Genomic DNA, 18456 nt, shown 5'->3' with positions numbered 1-18456 from the left:
GGTGGTTACAGATAAGAATTCCTTTTGAAATGACAATATTTTTGCAGCAGATATTAAACCAAGGAGGACGGCATAAATTTCCTGGAGCAGTGGTAATCCTCAAAAGTACATTAGTCAGAGTTTTAATGACACAGGTGTTTTATATTTCAGTGATTAAAACTATTAATTCAAACTACACAAGCAGCCATTTCGATCGGAGGGTCACTTTATGAGGAGTTGAAAGTGATTACATTCCACACAGTTTCTCTTATCCTGTTGTTAAGCACTGCCCATGAGACATTTATTCCATGAATAATTTTCATACAAGATATAATTTAGATGATATAACAGAGCTGTTACAAGAATAAGATGGCATTCCCTGCAGACTGTAAATTGGGTGCAAAACAGAATGGAGCTTAAACGATTTAGCACAGAGCAATCTGGAAAAAATGTTATCTCCTGACTGTTGCCTTGCCATTCTCTATATAAGGTTGGGGTTTGGTAGGTCATTCAGCTGGGAGTCATGTGATTCACTCGGCACAGAGCATGCCTGTAGCCAACAGTACTGCTCAGAGTACAGCTAAATACAAAAGCTGGCAGAACACGGAGCTTCAGATTCATCCCTGACTGCTTTCTTGGTTTTTCTCTGCTTTTCCTGCATCTCTCCTGTCACAGCGACACAGTCAGGATCTTGGAAAAGGAAACCGACATCCCTGGCCACTGTAAGTAGCTATTGTTACTTCTCCATGTCAGTAGGGGCTCCTTTAATCAAACAAAAAAAAAATGACAACAGCTAGACACTGTTGTTAAACAGCAGCATTAAACCCATCTACCAGACTGATCGGAGTAAAAAGCTTCCCCACCCATTTCTTCCTTTTGATAGAATCCAAATGTCTGTCAATACTGACTGTCTATTCATTAAAAATAATTGATTTTCTCTAAGGTGTTGAGTTGAGGGGTATTGTTCCTGGTGTCTCAATTCATCCAAGCCTACCCTTGTTAGTCAATCAGTTTGTTCTCCGCTCAGAAGGGCTGAAATACCGTACAGATCTGCCGCCTCTCAATACTTGCATTCCTTTATCTTTCTCCGACTGGGTAGCTACTGGGGCCTGTGGTCTCCTGTCAGCTCGGAGGGAGAAAGCTATAGGGGGAAGTAAGTGTGATGGGAGAACCTGGCCTTGCACTTAGTTTTGAATTATTACTAAAATGGCACAGATGCAAAGTCATAATTTCTTCAAATCCATCATGCAATAGGAGAGGGTAAAAGAGGGGCATGTTGTGTTTTTCCTGCTGGTTCTTGCCATTGCCCCAATTTTGTTAGCTGTGCTGATCCATTGTTGTCACAAGACTTGCAATTTCCTCTGCAATTACTTTCATTTGATTTTGGCTGTTGGGTTTGCAGGCCCAGTTTTTAATCCTCAGTGACGGCCGTGTTTTGCTTCATTGTGTGGACTTAAAAGCGTTTTTGATGGACTTTGTTATTAATCCCAAATTTTCAAAAGAAATCTGAAGCAAGAGAATGACGGAAATTTGCCCAGGCCATATCGATTCCGTATCTGTGGTAAAATAGCATAATTTCGTCCGATTGTTGTGTTTTTTTTTGGTGCAGTCAGGATGGCTCTCCCATCAATACCTACACTCCAGGGCCATCGTTATTTTTCACAGGACCATCCGACATGTGGTAGTTGTTTTCAGTGCAAATTCTGAGTATTTACTTCATGCTAATCAGTTTAAACTCGGTGTGCCTGAGTGTTCGGTAATGCTGCGTGTCCATAAGGTCCCAGTGATGGATAAATCCCAAGTTGTAAGTTTGAATTGAGGTGTATTAAACACAAGAAGAATGAGAATAGTTAACTCCAGGTGTAGCTTGATGAGGGAAGTTGGTGCAGCGTTGAATAAAAGTATTGATCAAAAGGCATGCATGCAAGAGCCATTTGCTAGGTGGAGGATATATATATAGCCCACTGACCTACGATTCTCTGCAGGTATGCAATAGTAGGTCAGCTGAGGACAGAGAACTAATGCCTGAGGAGCAACATTGTGAATGAAGTTTGTCATTGATTCCGTGTAAATCTCCAATCGTTTTGAACTGGCAAGGAAGCACGTCACTGGCACTGGTTTTTCCTGCTGCATGGCACTTTTAGACAGAAGCAGTTCCTCTCTGACAAGGAGCTGACGGAAGTTCTCTGCACTTTTAATTATCCATATCAGCACCAAGTCTGACCTTGTCTTCCGTACTCACCTGTTGAATTGTTTCCTTGTCTGTGGTATCCTTTACTAATTAACAAGTTTATAATGAGTCCAGTTATCCTTTTTGTTTAATTATCAATGTGCTTTCTGCTCTTGCTTAAGTGAGGGATCAAAAGGAAAGGGGAGAAAATGGGAACAGGAGACTGAGTTGAGTGATCAGCCTTGATCATATTGAATGGTGGAGCAGGCTCGAAGGGTTGAGTGGCCTACTCCACCCATTTTCTATGATTCCATGCTTTGTGGCAGGGAGGGAGTTGGGCAGACATAGATTTCTAGAGATTCTGGGACGGCACGGTGGCTCAGTGGTTAGCACTGCTGCCTCACAGGGTCCCAGGTTTGATTCCTACCTCGGGCGACTGTCTGTGTGGAGTTTGCACATTCTCTGCCTGGGTTTCCTCCTGGTGTTCTGGTTTCCTCTCACAGTGCAAAGATGTGCAGATCAGGTGAATTGGCCATGCTAAATTGCCCATAGTGTTAGGTGTATTAGTAGGGGAATGGGTCTGGTGGGATTACTCTTCGGAGGGTCAGTGTGGACTTGTTGGGCCAAAGGGCCTGTTTCCATACTGTAGTGAATCTAATCAGATTAAATATTTTGAGGGATAGCACGGGAAGGTGGTGTTGAAATGGATGATCGGCCAAGATCTGGTTCAATGTAGGAGCAGGCTCGATGGGCTGAATGGCCTCCTTCTACTCCCATATACCAATGGTTAGAATTGTGTAAAAGATGGAGGGCAAGTCATTGAGCTTTCTCTGAGAATTCAGCCACTCATTTCAACATTTTTGCCAAGAATCACAAGCAGAGGAATTGCAAATTGCAAAATGAGGTGCGAAATTTGCCGTTATATTTATCCAGAGTTATCCACGATCTGGGCAGTAGGGGGTGACATAGCTATTGTTGGTCTCCCTCCCATTCATCAACATGTACCCCTCAACTGCTACGGGCAATAGGCCACTGTGTCACCAGTTAGTTGGGCAAGTTTGTGGTATTCTACAGTGGATTTCATTGGTGGAATGGAAGAGCAGATCAGCCAGGGCAAGTGTGACTCCAAGTCTAGGGGAATCTCAATGCCCAGTTCTTCTGATGAACTCTGAACTCTGCACTTTGGATTCACAATTTGCTTTCAAATGTAAACACTGGTGTATTTTCCCTTCCTGATTAAGTTTTCATAAACTCGGGTTGGTTTGGCAATCAGACAATTGCCGATCCACTTCCTGCACAGCAGCAGAATGACAGAATTGTTGAATTTCTTCCATCCTGTTGGGGCAGTGCTTTGCCGTCAGTGAGAACTGCCAGTGCGATAGATATCTTGATAAAACTGAAAGAACAATGCTGATGGTAAAGGTTCAAGAATGAGAGGACACGGATTTAGAATGATTTGCAAATGTGTCGAGAGAAAAAAAACCTTTTTCACATGACAAGATGTTTGGGTGTGGAATGCCTTGCCTTGAGGTGACTTTCTTGCCATTAATTGACCACTGAGTCAATTGAGTGACTGTGTCTGACCCATCACAGGTTTCTGACCCCTATTTCAGCCTAATGGCAGTGTTCAGAAGCTTTACCCAAAGATATTCATATTGTAAAATTAATAAAATTGCACGTCGTAACAGGAGTTCTTGTGACATTGTTCAAAACACCCTAAACCTGGGCCTGTGGCTTCAGGTTCAAATCCCGTGTCAGGTTTTGGTGGCCATAGTGCATCCAAATCAGTTGATTGTCAACCTGTATTTTGTTGAAAAATGTGGTGCTGGAAAAGCACAGCAGGCCAGGCAGCATCCGAGGAGCAGGAGAATCGACGTTTCGGGCATAAGCCCTTTTTCATTTCCTGAAGAAGGACTTGTGCCTGAAACGTTGATCCTCCTGCTCCTCGGATGCTGCCTGGCCTGCTGTGTTTTTCCAGCACCACACTTTTCAACTCCGGTCTCCAGCATCTGCAGTCCTCACTTTCTCCAACCTGTGTTTTGTTCCAATTTTACCAAATGGCAAGCGGCAAGAGCAGCAGAGTTTCCTAGGCAAACCATGGCAACATTTTGCCCATACGTGTGGACTCATCCTATGCAAGTCCCACGGCCCAACTCTTGGAAACGCGGGCAGGGGAAAAGACAGACCGATGTTACAAAATGGTTCAAAGTTTGGTTTACATAAAGTGCAATACAGGTCTGTTTCTTTTAATGCAGCACACGTGGCACTTTGAGGTGCTTATAATTGCAGATTATAGTTACAATATCCATTTCATGTCAAAGATACAGCCTGCTCTCGGGGATGGGTCCGAGTGGGATGCTAATCAGAGGGTCAGTGTGAACTCGATGGCCTGCTTCCATACTGTAGAGATTCCATTATTCTTAAAAAAGATTTTTTGGGATGGCACAGTGACTCGGTTAGCACTGCTGCCTCACAGCACCAGGGACCTGTGTTCGATTCCAGCCTCGGGTGACTGTCTGTATGGAGTTTGCACATTCTCCCAATGGTAAAAACAGGGTTAAAAACAATGACTGCAGATGCTGGAAACCAGCCCGAAACGTCGATTTAGCTGCCTGAACTGCTGTGCTTTTCCAGCACCACTCTAACCTAGCCCCACGTTCTCCCAATATCTGCGTGGGTTTCCTCCAGGTGCACTGATATCCTCCCACAGTCCAAAGATGTACAGGATAGCTGGATTGGCCATGGGAAATGCAGGGTTACAGGGATAGAATATGGTGCTGTGTATGGTTGGGACACCCTTCAGAGGGTTGGTGTGGACTTGATGGGCCAAATGGCCGCCTTCCGCACGATAGAGATCCTGTGATTTCTGACCGGTGAGTCTTAGTGTGTGTTCCAGTAACTCTGTAAGTAGACACAAGGTCTGAAAGAGTAGGTAAATTTTACCTTTGAACCTAGGAGTGGTGAGATTTAAGACAGGACAACATGGTACATTTGGAACTTCCTTTTCTACTGACTCTCCAGACACAACATGTACAATATGTCATTTGCACAGCCTTCATCTCTCTACCTTATTTGATGCATTCTTGCTAACATTTTACTCGTGGGTACTTGTTTGCAAATATCTTTTAAACCCAGAATCTCCTTGTATTGTAAATAATTCATTGATTTGCAGATTGCACATGTTAGGAGGAGGCAGTGGTAATGTCACTGGATGAGTAATGCAGAACCCGAGACTAATGTTCTGGGGATATCAGTTTGAATCTCACCACGGCAGATGGTGAAATGTAAATCCCATAAATACCTGTCATAGAGAGTTAGCATAGTGTTTACCTGGTCACCACTATCTATGTCAAAAACCATCTAGTTCACTAATGACCTTCATGGAATGAAATCTGCCATCCTACTTGGTCTGGCTGACATGTGATTCCAGATCCAAAGCAATGTGGTTGATTCTTAGCTGCCTGTCTTGGCAAATAGGTGTGTGCAATTAATGCTGGCCTAGGCAGCGATGCCCAATCTCATGAATAAATGGGATAAAACAACTTTCCTGATTTTTTTGCCTTCCGTTTTAAGTTGTGCAAGTTCTTAAGGGTTCCCCAAGAGGCCTTCCAAGACAAACATTTCCATTCTTCGAAGTTATGATGTTATATTGCGTTTCGAGTGGATTTGATGTGGTGAGTCAACCACTCCTGGTAAAAATAATGTCCTTGAATCACTATGTGATGATACCAATCTGTGCTTGCACAACTTTAATGCTCAAGCTAACTTTGGACTGAGCTATTTTTAAACAGTTTCGTTTGAATCTCAGATTCCTCCAAACATTGTGAGGTTTTAGTAGTTTATTCTCTGATTCATAAGTGTGAAAATGTCACTGTTTTCAGTTTGTGCTATGGTATGACACTTTTTATCATTCTCGAACCAGTTCGAATTGGCGCTTGGGAATGCTGTAGAGATTGTTCTTTACGATAGACTAAATACATACTTTCTACCCTCCTTACCGATCAAGATAAACCCAGTGTCCAAACCCGTATCCAGAATCACTGCTACCCCAACCCATTTCACTTAATTCACTTCAAATATTTCACATCCACCTGAGAGGAGGCATGATCCTTCTCTATCTTTAAGGATTGTTTGTTGCTTGAAGTGAGTACCACATGTGTACAGTTGCAGGCAGTCTGCAGCTGAGCTCTTTCTTATGATACTTCACTCATGAGAGATGGGAGTCACTGACTGGGGAAGCATTTTATTATATGCTCGGAGCTGCCCTTAGGAAGGTGGTGGTGAACTGTCTTAGAGTTCCTACAGTGGAAGCAGGCCATTCAGCCCACTGAGTCCACACCGACCCTCCAAAGAGGATCCCACCTAGATCCACCCCACCCCCAGTCTATCCCTGTAACCTTGCATTTCCTGTGCATAATCCACCTTGCCTGCACATCCTTGGACACTACGGGCAATTTCCTATGGCCAATCCTCCTAACCTGCACATCTTTGGACTGTGGGAGGAGACTGGAGCACCCGGAGGAAACTCACACACACTGGGAAAATGGTTGTGTAGAATGAGCACAGTCTCCCAAGGTGGAATCGAACCAAAGTGCTTGGTGCTGTGAGGCAGCAATGCTAACTGCTGAGCCACTGTGCTATCTTCTCATACCGATGCAGACAGTGTGCTGTAGGTCGGAAATTCTGCTCTTTTCCTTTTATTCTTCCATGAGATCTGGACATTGCTGGTAAGGTCAGCCTTTGGTTTAGTCTCTAATTGCCCTTGAACCTGAATGATTTGTTAGACTATTTCCAGAGGGAAGTTAAGAGTCATGCACTTTGCTGTGGGTCTGGAGTCACAAATAGACTAGACCGGTTAAACACAGAAAATTTCCTTCCTGAAAACACATTAGTGAATCAGATTACTTTTTTTTATGACAATTGATGATAGCTTCATGGATGGTGACCATGGGACTCGTTTTCACTTTCAGGTTTTATGGATTGGGTTGAAATTCCAGCCATTGGCTGCTGTAGTGGGAAGCACTGCTGCCAAATGTTACCATTTTTGCAATTTTTTTCATATTTCAAAAGCATTAACAGCATATATAGTGCCTTTCACATAATAGAACTTTTCAAAGTGTTTCATAGAAACATTATAAAACAAAATATGACATTGAGCTACATGACATATTAGGCCAAACCTAGTCAAAGAGGTAGGTTTAAGAATTGTCCTAAAGGATTCAGTATAATGAGAACAGAGATGTCAGTGAGATGGTGATGTATATAATGATAAGAGTCATATCAGCCGTCATGTGTAAGAGACTGTGAAAGAAGAAAGGCTGGAATAGTCTATACTAGTGAGCTATGTACTGACTGAGAACTAAAACAATTTGCAGAAACTGAATAGTCAGACAGCAGTCATTGATAGGTTAGGCAGATCAAAGGTGTGGCCGTGGGTACCTGCATGCACCCCAGTTATGCCTGTCTGTGTGTGGCATATGGAATATTCTTTGTTGTAATCCTCCTCAGATTCCTTCTCATAAACATTTTCTCCGGTAATTTACTGACAGCATTGGTGCTATTCACTCTCTCTCTTAACAGGACTTAAGCCCAGGTCCCCAGGCCAATACCCAGGTCTCTGGATTACTATTCTGACGATAACACCACACAGCCACCGAGAACATTGAACAGCCAGCGATTTAATACAACGCTCTATACAACTTCAGAAATTATGCAATATCACATGATCCTGCTGCCCCCCTCCCCCCACCCAAACCAACCACCCACCCAAACCAACCACCACATCCCTTAATGGCACGTTGAAACCACAGTAAGATGTTTCTTAAATGAAATTAATGTGTTCCTTACTTTGGCAATCTCTGTAAATATTCCTTAGCAACACAATCAGATCAAGAGTGTTATACATCACGCATATTGTCATCTTGTTTCGGAGCTCCAGAAATTAAGTTAAAGTTCCCTGTAGGCATGGGGGAAAAGGACTAAAATTAATTATGCAAAAGATGGGAAGGATAAAAGTAAGATGGAGCACTTCATTTCCATCAATATCGGACACCACATTTTACAATGGCTTCAAGATTCATTCAGTTAATTAACAGAAAGGCTATAGTATTTGGAATGAGGGGCTGTGTAGATTAAAGTTTACAGAAAAGCAATTGAAAAGATTTTATAATTTGGAGTCTGACAAAAAAATGGAGTAATTTTAAAGCATAGACAATGTTAGAAAATGCTTAATCTAAATGATGGATTTAATGGGAAGATTTATGAGGATTAGAGATACAGGATTCATTTGGAAAATTATGGAGGAGGTCATGCATTTTCTTTTACGTTGGAAAAGGCAACTATTTTGTTCATGAAGAAGCTGGTAGCCTCCTGGGCTGGGGAAGGTAAAACATTTTGATCACAGAAAAGAGAGGAAAACTCCCAGTAAACGGTACAGAGATACTGTATTGTTATTTAATACTTGAAACATCATTAGAAAATAACTTTCTAGTGTTGAGAATAATAACTACATTCAGAAAACACAGGTAGGAGCAAATATGCTACCTCAAAAACTTAGTAACAGGGATGGGCCAAAGAGAACACAAGGTTGGATACCTTAGAAAAACCAATTCTTAAGATATAGACTTGCTTCAAAATTAAGTATTAAATCTCAAGATGAACAAGTAAATACATTAATGCATTGAAGAATATCCACGAATAACGATAGTATAAATCATTAAAATGTGATAAAAAGGTGTAGACACTTTAGAAGAAGCTTGAACAATTTTGATTAGTACTCTATTTTCACAACAAACAATAATCTGGAAATGGCAAGGTTTACCAGAAGGATTGAGAATCCAGGGGAATCCATAAATTACGTCAGTGCAGATGAGTGGAAAACCAGCAGCGGAGCTTTTGAAATTGGAGTCCAACAATTCATATTATTGGAATTATCGGTGAGTCTTTGTCAGATCTATTACAGCCCAAAGAACAGTTGTCATTGGACAAAGCAGTTTGCATTGTGCTGGAAGCAGAAACCAGGAAGATTCCCAGACAAACCCTGAGAAGAGAAGGAAGGATTTACCACAGAGGAGCAATAGATCTCTCCACTTTAAAAGCTACAAATGCTCTCAAGACTCCTGCAATAAACAAACAAAAAGAAGAGGCTAAATGGCTGATGCTTAGAATCAGTGGTAACACTGTGGAACCAAAAAGCCTCACAGGCATAAAATGTGCTTAACTATGGCAAAAGGTTGCTGCATCTATCAAACTTCCGGTCATTACCAGAAGGACATTGTGTCAGAGCAGGCAAACAGCTAAATACTTACTTGAACAAAGATGCTAATGTGATATAACTATCTCCATTTGAAAGATACCTGAGGAATTCCTGTGGAAAATTGTAAAATTTGACAGAATGTGTTTGTATTCACTCCAGTCACTTGCCACTGATATGTGAGCACCCATCTCTATAAATTGCATTTGAGGATATGAAAATGTCCAGCTCACAAAGAAGGCAAATACAGAAGGTGAATGAAGATGTTCAACTGACTCAACAAATTAAAATAGCTTCCAGACTATTGAATGTAAAGATTTGCTCGAATGAAATAAAAATGAGCTATATAGGGCTCCATGGAAGTCAATCCAATGTTGATAGATTCAGGACACAATCAAACAATCAAGTGCTTGGTCTGAAAATTCACAATACAGCAAAGAAGAAAGTATTTGTTTCAATTGGCTTCTGCAATGGCCATTCATGAGGTTAAATGTCTCCTCATATGATGGAAAGGGGTAATTACTTGAATTAGCAGGGAAGAGTTCCACTGTGAAGGCAAGTCAGGAAAGGTCCTCTGGCATAGATAATGGACCAACTGTTGGGTTTAGGAGGAAATGTATTCATGGCAAAGAACATGCAAGAGATAAAAGATTCTCCATCAGAGAAATGATCTGTAGAAGATCAGAATCAAGGTCATCCAGTTCTCAAGCCAAACAACAACCAATTGTCCAAGTCTGAAGAGGACATAATCTGGAACAATTGTGAAGCCTCCAGATTGCCTGAATTTGTGAAATTAGAAATCTATGATGCCAACAGCGTGGGTTCAATTCCCACACCTGTTGAAAGTACCACGAAGGACTCCCCTCCTCAACCTCTGCCCTCGCCTCAGGTATGGTGACCCTCAGGTTAAACCACCACCAGTCATCACCTTCTCTAATGAGAGAAAGGTAATTGGACCATAAGTCTACTCTCTATCTTCTTACCTTGGAGACCTAAGGGGATAGTGGTGCATTTAAATGTTGTGTTATACCCAAATGTGCAAATATAAACTGTGGAGGATAAAAAGAAAACTTGGTTAAGATATTGTATAATATAATAGTTCTGAGAAGGACAATGTTAAGAGTGCCATTAGCTCCACACACCCAATCATATTGTCTTGATGGGGTCTAAGGGGAAACTAGTTTGAGATCCTGATGGAGACAGATGTCTCCTGATTGGCTGGTTAGCCTATTTCTATCTATTTTTACCAGGCAGTAAATTACAACTTTGGGCAAGTTTCGTTTGTTCAGATTTGTTACTGCTTCATCCTATACTGCTGTTCACCAAACACGTAATTAGACTGAGCATTGAAAAGAGGTTTTCCCAGCAGAGGCTGACGTGCATCATCAATCCAAGTAAAGACACTTTGATTTAGTGTTGATAAGTTCCATTGACCTTCTGATTTGTGCTGTTACAGTGTCCCACCAGAGGCTACCTAAACCACTAATGTCCATTTCAAAGAGTAGAAAGGGAGTTTGGCTGACTCAACCCAAACTAGAAGCTGTCAGAGCTTGGTTAGACAAACCTAAAATTAATATTTCTGGCTTGCATGGTAACTACTTGCTTGGAGAGAATAATTAAGAAAGGTTTTAACACATTTGCCCATCAGTACATTTAGCAAAGAGTCATAGAGTCATACAGCACTGAAACAGACCCTTTGGTCCAACCAGTCCATGCCAACCATAATTGCAAACTAAATTAATCCCACCTGCCTGCTCCTGACCCATATCCCTCCAAATCTTTTCTATTCAAGTACTTATCCAAGTGTCTTTTAAATGTAATTGTACACTTACTCTGAAAGTCATTACTGATGAAAACCACCCTGTGTGTAAAGAAAAACTACATAAATCCCTCTTTTCTTGTCTTAAAAATGTGCCCCCAGTCTTGAAACGTCCCATCCTAGGAAAAAGACAACTATTATTAACACTATCTCTACCTGTCATGATTTTATAAACTTCTATCAGGTTGCCTCTCAACCTCCTACACTCCAGTGAAAGAAAGTCCCAGCCTTTCTTTATAACTCAAGCCTTCCATAGCTGGCAACAACCTGGTGAATTACTTCTGAACTCTTTGTAACATAAAGAAGGTACTTTGCAGGAAGGTGTAAGGAGCATCAAACCAAGGAGAGAGAAATTAGCATGGCTGACTTGAGGTTTTGTTAACGATACCATCACATTTAATTACGTTAGGGGTGGTTCCTGACTATAACTATTCATGATAGCTTGTTTTCCTTGATGTATCCTTCACAGCTTCTTCTTTTTTATGAAGCGATTATTCATAATTCTCCCTTTTGGGAAACTTTAAAGGGAAGCATGTGTTCGCAGATGGACTTGCAAAGGAGATCAACTCCAATGATGCTTAACTGAACATACAAGCAATGACATTAATTACATTTCTATGTAGCGTTCAGTTGAAGAGAAAAGACATCCAGAGAGTAGCTGATAGTCTGTGGAATGGCAACACGCTACACTGACACACAAGCTGCTTGTGTACTGCAATTAATTACAACAAGCTCTTTTAAATGATTAATGCTTTCTCCTTTATTACTTTATGTATCACCAAGGGTGTATGCTATAAGGGGAAGGACTACCCTTTGACACCGAAAGAATGTGACGTATATAAACACTACACAAATGCTGAGAGGTGGTTTTAAATCGACATTTTTGTTCTGTAAAGTCCTGCTTCCCTCTTGTACTAGCTATCTCTTTTTTGAGTCAGAAATAATGTGGGCTACAAAGGATATGGGGAGAAAATGAGAACTGAGTTGGATGATCAGCTGTGATCATTGAAATGGAGGATCAGATTGAAGGGGCTGAATGGCTTACCCCTGCTCCCATATTCTATGTCTCAATAGTTCTGTGTTACTGTTTAATTCCCTGCACAGTTTATGCCCATTTCATGCCTATCACAGGGAAGGATCTTTATTGTGTTGTAGCACAAATTGTGGGAAAAGGCAACTTTCACTTTTCTACCATCTTCGTCTGCCACTAAAGCACCACCTTCAAACTCCATCACCTCCATCACCTGGAGGAAAAGACACCTACTTTTAATGCTATCTATGCCTGTCATGATTTTATAAACCCCTATCAGGATGCCTCTCAACCTCCTACGCTCCAGTGAAAAAAAGTACCAGCCTTTCTTTATAAGTCAAGCCTTCCATAGCTGGCAACATCCTGGTGAATGACTGCTTCCTCATCACCTGGAAGACTGAGGATTGTGGATGCATGGTATAGTGATTGTAATAAGGTCAGCCAGGTGGACATCAAAGAATATAAGTTCCCTGACTGGGGCTGTTAACCTGGCCCAATCAGGGAGCGCTGGCTGGCAGATGCAAACAGGAGTGTACTACCGCAGTTAGGCGGTAGTGTGGGCGTTAATAAAAAGAGAGGAAAAAAAAACCAAACAGGAGTGTCAGAGGTTCAGTTCACTCTGAGAGCTGGCTCTGAGGAATCTGGATCAGTCTCGAGGACATTCCGTGTGCAAATAATGGGTGACTTGGTGACTAGATACTGGCCTCTGTGGAGATATTTCACACAGGAATGCCATCAATTTGTTCTTTAATTCACTCAGCCATGCTGTCTTCAATATATAACACAGTTTCTTCATTATTGCTAGGCAAATATCCCGGAAATTCCTATCATATTTTGCTTCTGTCGGTCCCATTTCCCCCCAACATTCCTGATGAAGGGCTTATGCCTGAAACACATCCTCTTCCGCTCCTCAGATGCTGCCTGATCTAATGTTCTTTTCCAACACCACACTTTTTGACTCTGACTCTCCAGCATCTGCAGTCCTCACTTTCCCTCTGCTTCTCCAAACAGGGTATTTCCAGACTTAAATGATGGACTGCTTCAGTATTAGTTGATAGATTTAGTATCCATATTGTGACTCTAGCAACTAGAGTTTGGTTTCAAGACAGCAGTGCCTCAGTTAGACCTTCCCTGGCCTTGGAAGAGGTTTTGAATGTATCACCAGGGAATGCACAGTAGTTCTGAGACTATCTGAGTGGTAAGCATTGAGATATGATTCTGTTGTAATATGGCATGGATTCCAGACCAAAGAGACCTGTAAGATAATTATGACATCAAGGTATTTGATATTCCAGTCTCATGATACAAACTGACCTCACCAACAGTCACTGTGTGTAATTTAATCAGTGTGGTGTCTATAGTTAGTCCATTGCATGTGTGTAATATTCTGTACTATCAGTAAACACAGATCCCAGACAATGTGTATAAATCTGTGATAGCATGGTCATGTTTAGTGTTGTAAGCAAACTTCAAGATATCTGACTCTAAAGAACCTGACTATCTGTAGTATATGTTACATGGACTAACATTTATAAAACCACAAATGGTTTCAGATTCCATGGATATTAGAAGGTCCTATAAGGCTTTCTCCAATGTACATTCATCTATTTCCCCCTCATGTCAATAAGTTTTTCCTCATTTTTTTAACTTCCTGGAGAATATAATAACCCTTGAAAGGAATGTCCTGTGGAGGCTGTTGCTAAGCAGAAGGTGACTGTCCTTAACTTTCGTTCTCAGATTTAAATAAACAAAAAGTCACCAGAAGACATTTACGGGCGGCATGGTGGCTCAGTGGTTCGCACTGCTGTCTCACAGCACCAGACACCCAGGTTCAATTCCCGCCTCGGGCGACTGTCTGTGTGGAGTTTGCGTGGGTTTCCTCCGGGTGCTCAGGTTTCCTCCCAATGTGCAGGTTAGGTGAATTGGCCATGCTAAACTGCCCGTAGTGTTAGGTGAAGGGGTAAATGTAGGGAATGCGTCTGGGTGGGTTGCTCTTCAGAGGGTCGGTGTGGACTTGCTGGGCCGAAGGGCCTGTTTCCACACTGTAAGTAATCTAAAGACTGAAAACTGGGGGAGTCAAAAGATTCATGAACCTGAGAGAAAACAATGATGGCGAGCAAAAGTTTCAGTGAAACACATATTGCAAGAGTAGGACTCTGGTCATATCAATGGAAGCCTGTTTTATGTGGGGAAGAGTCACCACACTGTGACCTCAATGTCCAAAGGACAAACATGTCATCCATAAGATGGAGGCGCAGAAGCAGATCATTCAGTTCATTAAGTTTGCTCTGCCATTCAATGAGATCATGGCTGATCTGATAGTCCTCAATTCCACTGCCCTGCCTTGTTTCTCATAAATATTATTGAGGATGGGCTCTTGAAACTCGAGCCAATAGGAGGCCCCCACCTCCCAATGTTAGAAAACACAGCAGCTTGACCTTGATCATGAGAGAGAGTCCACAGCTTTAGTTTGGAGACTTCTCAAACACACTAACTTGCAATTTAAAAACAAGAACTGTGGGCCAGAATTGTGGAAGCTCTTCACACGGTGGCTTGGGTCTGCACAAGGGTTCTTGACAGAGCATAATGGGGACAGACCATTCCCATTGGTGAAAGGGTCTGGAAGGATAAGGCACAGCTTTAAGATGACTGCCTGAAGAAGCTACAGCAACATGAGCAGCATGTTTCCCATGAAGTAAGTGCATTTACATTGAACAGTAGAGCACAGGAACAGGCCCTTTGGCCCACCATGTGTATGCTGACCGTGATGCCATTCTAAACCAAACCCATTTGATGTTACGTATTCTGCTCAAAGTTTTATGGCATTCGAGAGTGTGGTGGAGGCAGATTCACACGATTCACATCAGAGAAATGTGGAGTATAATCTGGAAAGGAAGACTGTGCAGGAGAAGATGAGGTTGTGACACAAGGGGTGCATTGTTCCTTATGTAACAGCTCTGTGATTCTGAAACAAGTTGGTGCCCACCAAGAGAACCTCTCAGTGTCTTGGTCTGCCACATGAGACCTTCCACCAATCAGCCATGCTGCATCACTCACCTCCCGTGATTCCAGTCAACATCAAATAATAGGCCTCATATGGGGAGGTGGGGAATGGGGGCTGCTGGTGTATTCCCATTGAATGTTCAGTCCCCAGTTTCCATGTGGTGATGGTAGGCAGGAGAGAAGTGAGATTAGGCAGCCAACTTTTAGTCTCTGTCACTTTATTGAAGCCTAAAGTGAAGTTGATAAACTGTAGTAGGCTGTGCCTGTTGATCCTTCAGCATTGCCCGTTCTCACATCCCAGTCTAAAACAATAGCACCTCGTCATAACATTAACTTTAACAATGCTCTTCGGAAGACTTATTTCTTCCTGCTGCTTGTGTGCCATCTGACCTTCACAATGTTTCCCTCACAGTTTTTACCCAAGTAGCATTGGATTGGATAGACTGGCATTGTTTTCCTTGGAGCAGAGGAGATTGAGAGGGAACATGATAGAGATTCTGCAGGACATCACGTAGACAGGAATAAACTTTTTCCTCTTGATGGAGGGATCAACGACCAGGCCATAGATATAAGGGAAGGGGCATAAAGTTTAAAGGAGACATGAGGAAAAACATTTTCACCCAGGATGGTGATGGGAGTCTGGTACTCACTGCCTGTAATGGTGAAAGAGGCAGAAACCCTGAACAATTGAGAAGTATGCAGATATGCACTTGCGATGCGAAGACTATGGGCCAAGTGCTGGAAAATGGGATGAGAATAGTTAGATAGTTATTGTTTTACCAGTTCAGACTCAATGGGCTGAATGGCTTTTCTCTGTGCTGTAGACCTCTCTGACTCCGCCATATAGTATCTGCTCGTTAAGCTCACACAAGCAATAAAGTACCATGACACCCTTAACGTACACATACTGTGATTGAACATCCAATTTCTTTTGCACAAATCCACACCCTGTTCCCCCACCTTTTATGAGGCTGTTAAGTGAGTGGGGTTGGAGAGCCAGTGGGCATAGACATAACCTGGCCATCCATGGACAAAATAGGACTCTTGCGCCTATTTATAATTCACTGGCCTTGCCTTGGGTGGTCAAAATTAAGGAGAGGACAGTTTTTTTTCAGCAATCCAACATGCACTGTTCAAATATAAAAGACATGCTTGGCTGCCTGTTGGGCAATGTTAGTAATACTACCTCAGGGTCAGGAGGAGACAAAAATACAAAATTGTTGGCAAAGATCAGCCGATCTTGCAGCATGTGTGGAGAGAAATCAGAGTTAACATTTCAGGTCCAGAGTTCTGAGGAAGGGTCACTCGACCAAAGCATTAACTCTGAATTCTCTCCACAGATACCGGCAGACCTGCTGAGCTTTTCCAGCAATTTCTGTTTTTGTTTCTGATTTACAGCATCCTCAATTCTTTTGATTTTTATTCAGGGTTAGGAGGCCTGGGTTCAAGTTTCCCGCTCCCCGCACTTAAGAAAGGGGTTCAGGGTGATGTAATGGCAGAAGGGGAGTGAATATCAAGTGTTGGCATAAATTTAATTTTGATTCCGGCTTTGCTCAGAGCTTGTGGCCACTTGCTGTTCTTTGCTGCAATGTGGCAGTGTTTCATAAGGCAACTCCTGTGAAAGTGGATCAGAATCCAAGTACAAAACATCATGACAGCTGTATAGGTGCCAACTTCAACAACAGGCAGAGTTCACTACAACCATCATTTTTGTCTCCTATGGAGACTGGCATGAACAAATTTGCAATTCTAAATGAGCATTACTACATGAAGAGTAACTCAATGTTGTAAGTAGTCTGCAGGTTTACATTCACATGCCAAAACATACATATAAGTCATCTGTATTTGCCAGGAATTTGGGGAAACTTTTATAAATATCTGCCCGAAGTCCCATTCCAGATATTTGAACGTGTGAACCCAGGCTGAGGGTCCAGGGCAGTGCTGAGGGTCCAGAGCAGTACTGAGGGAGTGCTGCATTGTTGAAGTTTGTGTGTTTAAAATGAGATTTGAATTCAAAGTCATAGAGTCACAGAGATGTACAGCATGTTGCAATTGTACCAGCCTCCACCACTTCCTCTGGCAGCTCACTCCATACACGTACCAGCCTCTGTGTGAAAAAGTTGCCCCTCAGGTCTCTTTTATATCTTTCCCCTCCCACCCTAAACCCCTCTAGTTCCGGACTTCCCAACCCCAGGGAAAAGACTTTGCCTATTTACCCTATCCATGCCCCTCATAATTTTGTAAATCTCGAGAAGGTCACCCCCCAGCCTCTGATGCTCCAGGAAAAACAGCCCTAGCCTGTTCAGCCTCTCCCTATAGCTCAAATCCTCCAACCCTGGCAACATCCTTGTAAATCTTTTCTGAACCCTTTCAAGTTTCACAACATCTTTCCAATAGGAAGGAGAACAGAATTGCACGCAATATTCCAACAGTGGCCGAACCAATGTCCTGTACAGCCGTAACATGACCTCCCAACTCCTGTACTCAATACTCTGACCAATAAAGGAAAGCATACCAAATGCCTTCTTCACTATCCTATCGACCTGCGACTCCACTTTCAAGGAGCTATCAACCTGTACTCCAAGATCTCTCTTTGTTCAGCAACACTCCCTAGGACCTGACCACTAAGTGTATATGTCCTGCTAAGATTTGCTTTCCCATAATGCAGCACCTCACATTTATCTGAATTAAACTCCATCTGCCACTTCTCAGCCCATTGACCCATCTGGTCCAGATCCTGTTGTCATCTGAAGTAACCCTCTTCGCTGTCCACTACACCTACAATTTTGGTGTCATCTGCAAACTTACTAACTGTACTTCTTATGCTCGCATCCAAATCATTTATGTAAATGACAAAAAGTAGAGGACCCAGCACTGATCCTTGTGGCACTCCACTGGTCACAGGCCTCCAATCTGAAAAACAACTCTCCACCACCCTCTGTCTACTACCTTTGAGCGAGTTCTGTATCCAAATGGCTAGTTCTCCCTGTATTCCGTGAAATCTAACCTTGCTAATTAGTCTACCACTGGTCTATAATTCCCTGGCTTGTCCTTACCACCCTTCTTAAACATTGGCACCACATTAGCCAACCTCCAGTCTTCCGGCACCTCACCTGTGACTATCGATGATACAAATATCTCAGCAAGAGGCCCAGCAATCACTTCTCTAGCTTCCCACAGAGTTCTAGGGTACACCTGATCAG

At 42.4% G+C, this 18456-nt stretch overlaps 1 protein-coding gene across 8 annotated transcripts in view; it reads left to right on the top strand.

Moving 5' to 3' along the window:
• The first annotated feature begins 509 nt into the window (after positions 1-509).
• Positions 510-18456, top strand: part of LOC140458452 (protein mono-ADP-ribosyltransferase PARP6) — a 156668-nt gene continuing 138721 nt past the window's right edge. For 7 of the 8 annotated variants that reach the window (XM_072553052.1, XM_072553051.1, XM_072553050.1 and 4 more), the window contains exon 1: positions 510-701. The gene's annotated coding sequence lies outside the window, so the exon portion shown is untranslated. The remainder of the gene's footprint in view (positions 702-18456) is intronic. The other variant, XM_072553045.1, reaches the window with a different exon arrangement.

Source organism: Chiloscyllium punctatum, chromosome 33 (genome assembly GCF_047496795.1).
Source record: "Chiloscyllium punctatum isolate Juve2018m chromosome 33, sChiPun1.3, whole genome shotgun sequence".
Taxonomy (NCBI): Eukaryota; Metazoa; Chordata; class Chondrichthyes; order Orectolobiformes; family Hemiscylliidae; genus Chiloscyllium; species Chiloscyllium punctatum.
Note: the sequence above shows the minus strand (reverse complement) of the source record. Positions and strands in the feature narration are given on the sequence as shown.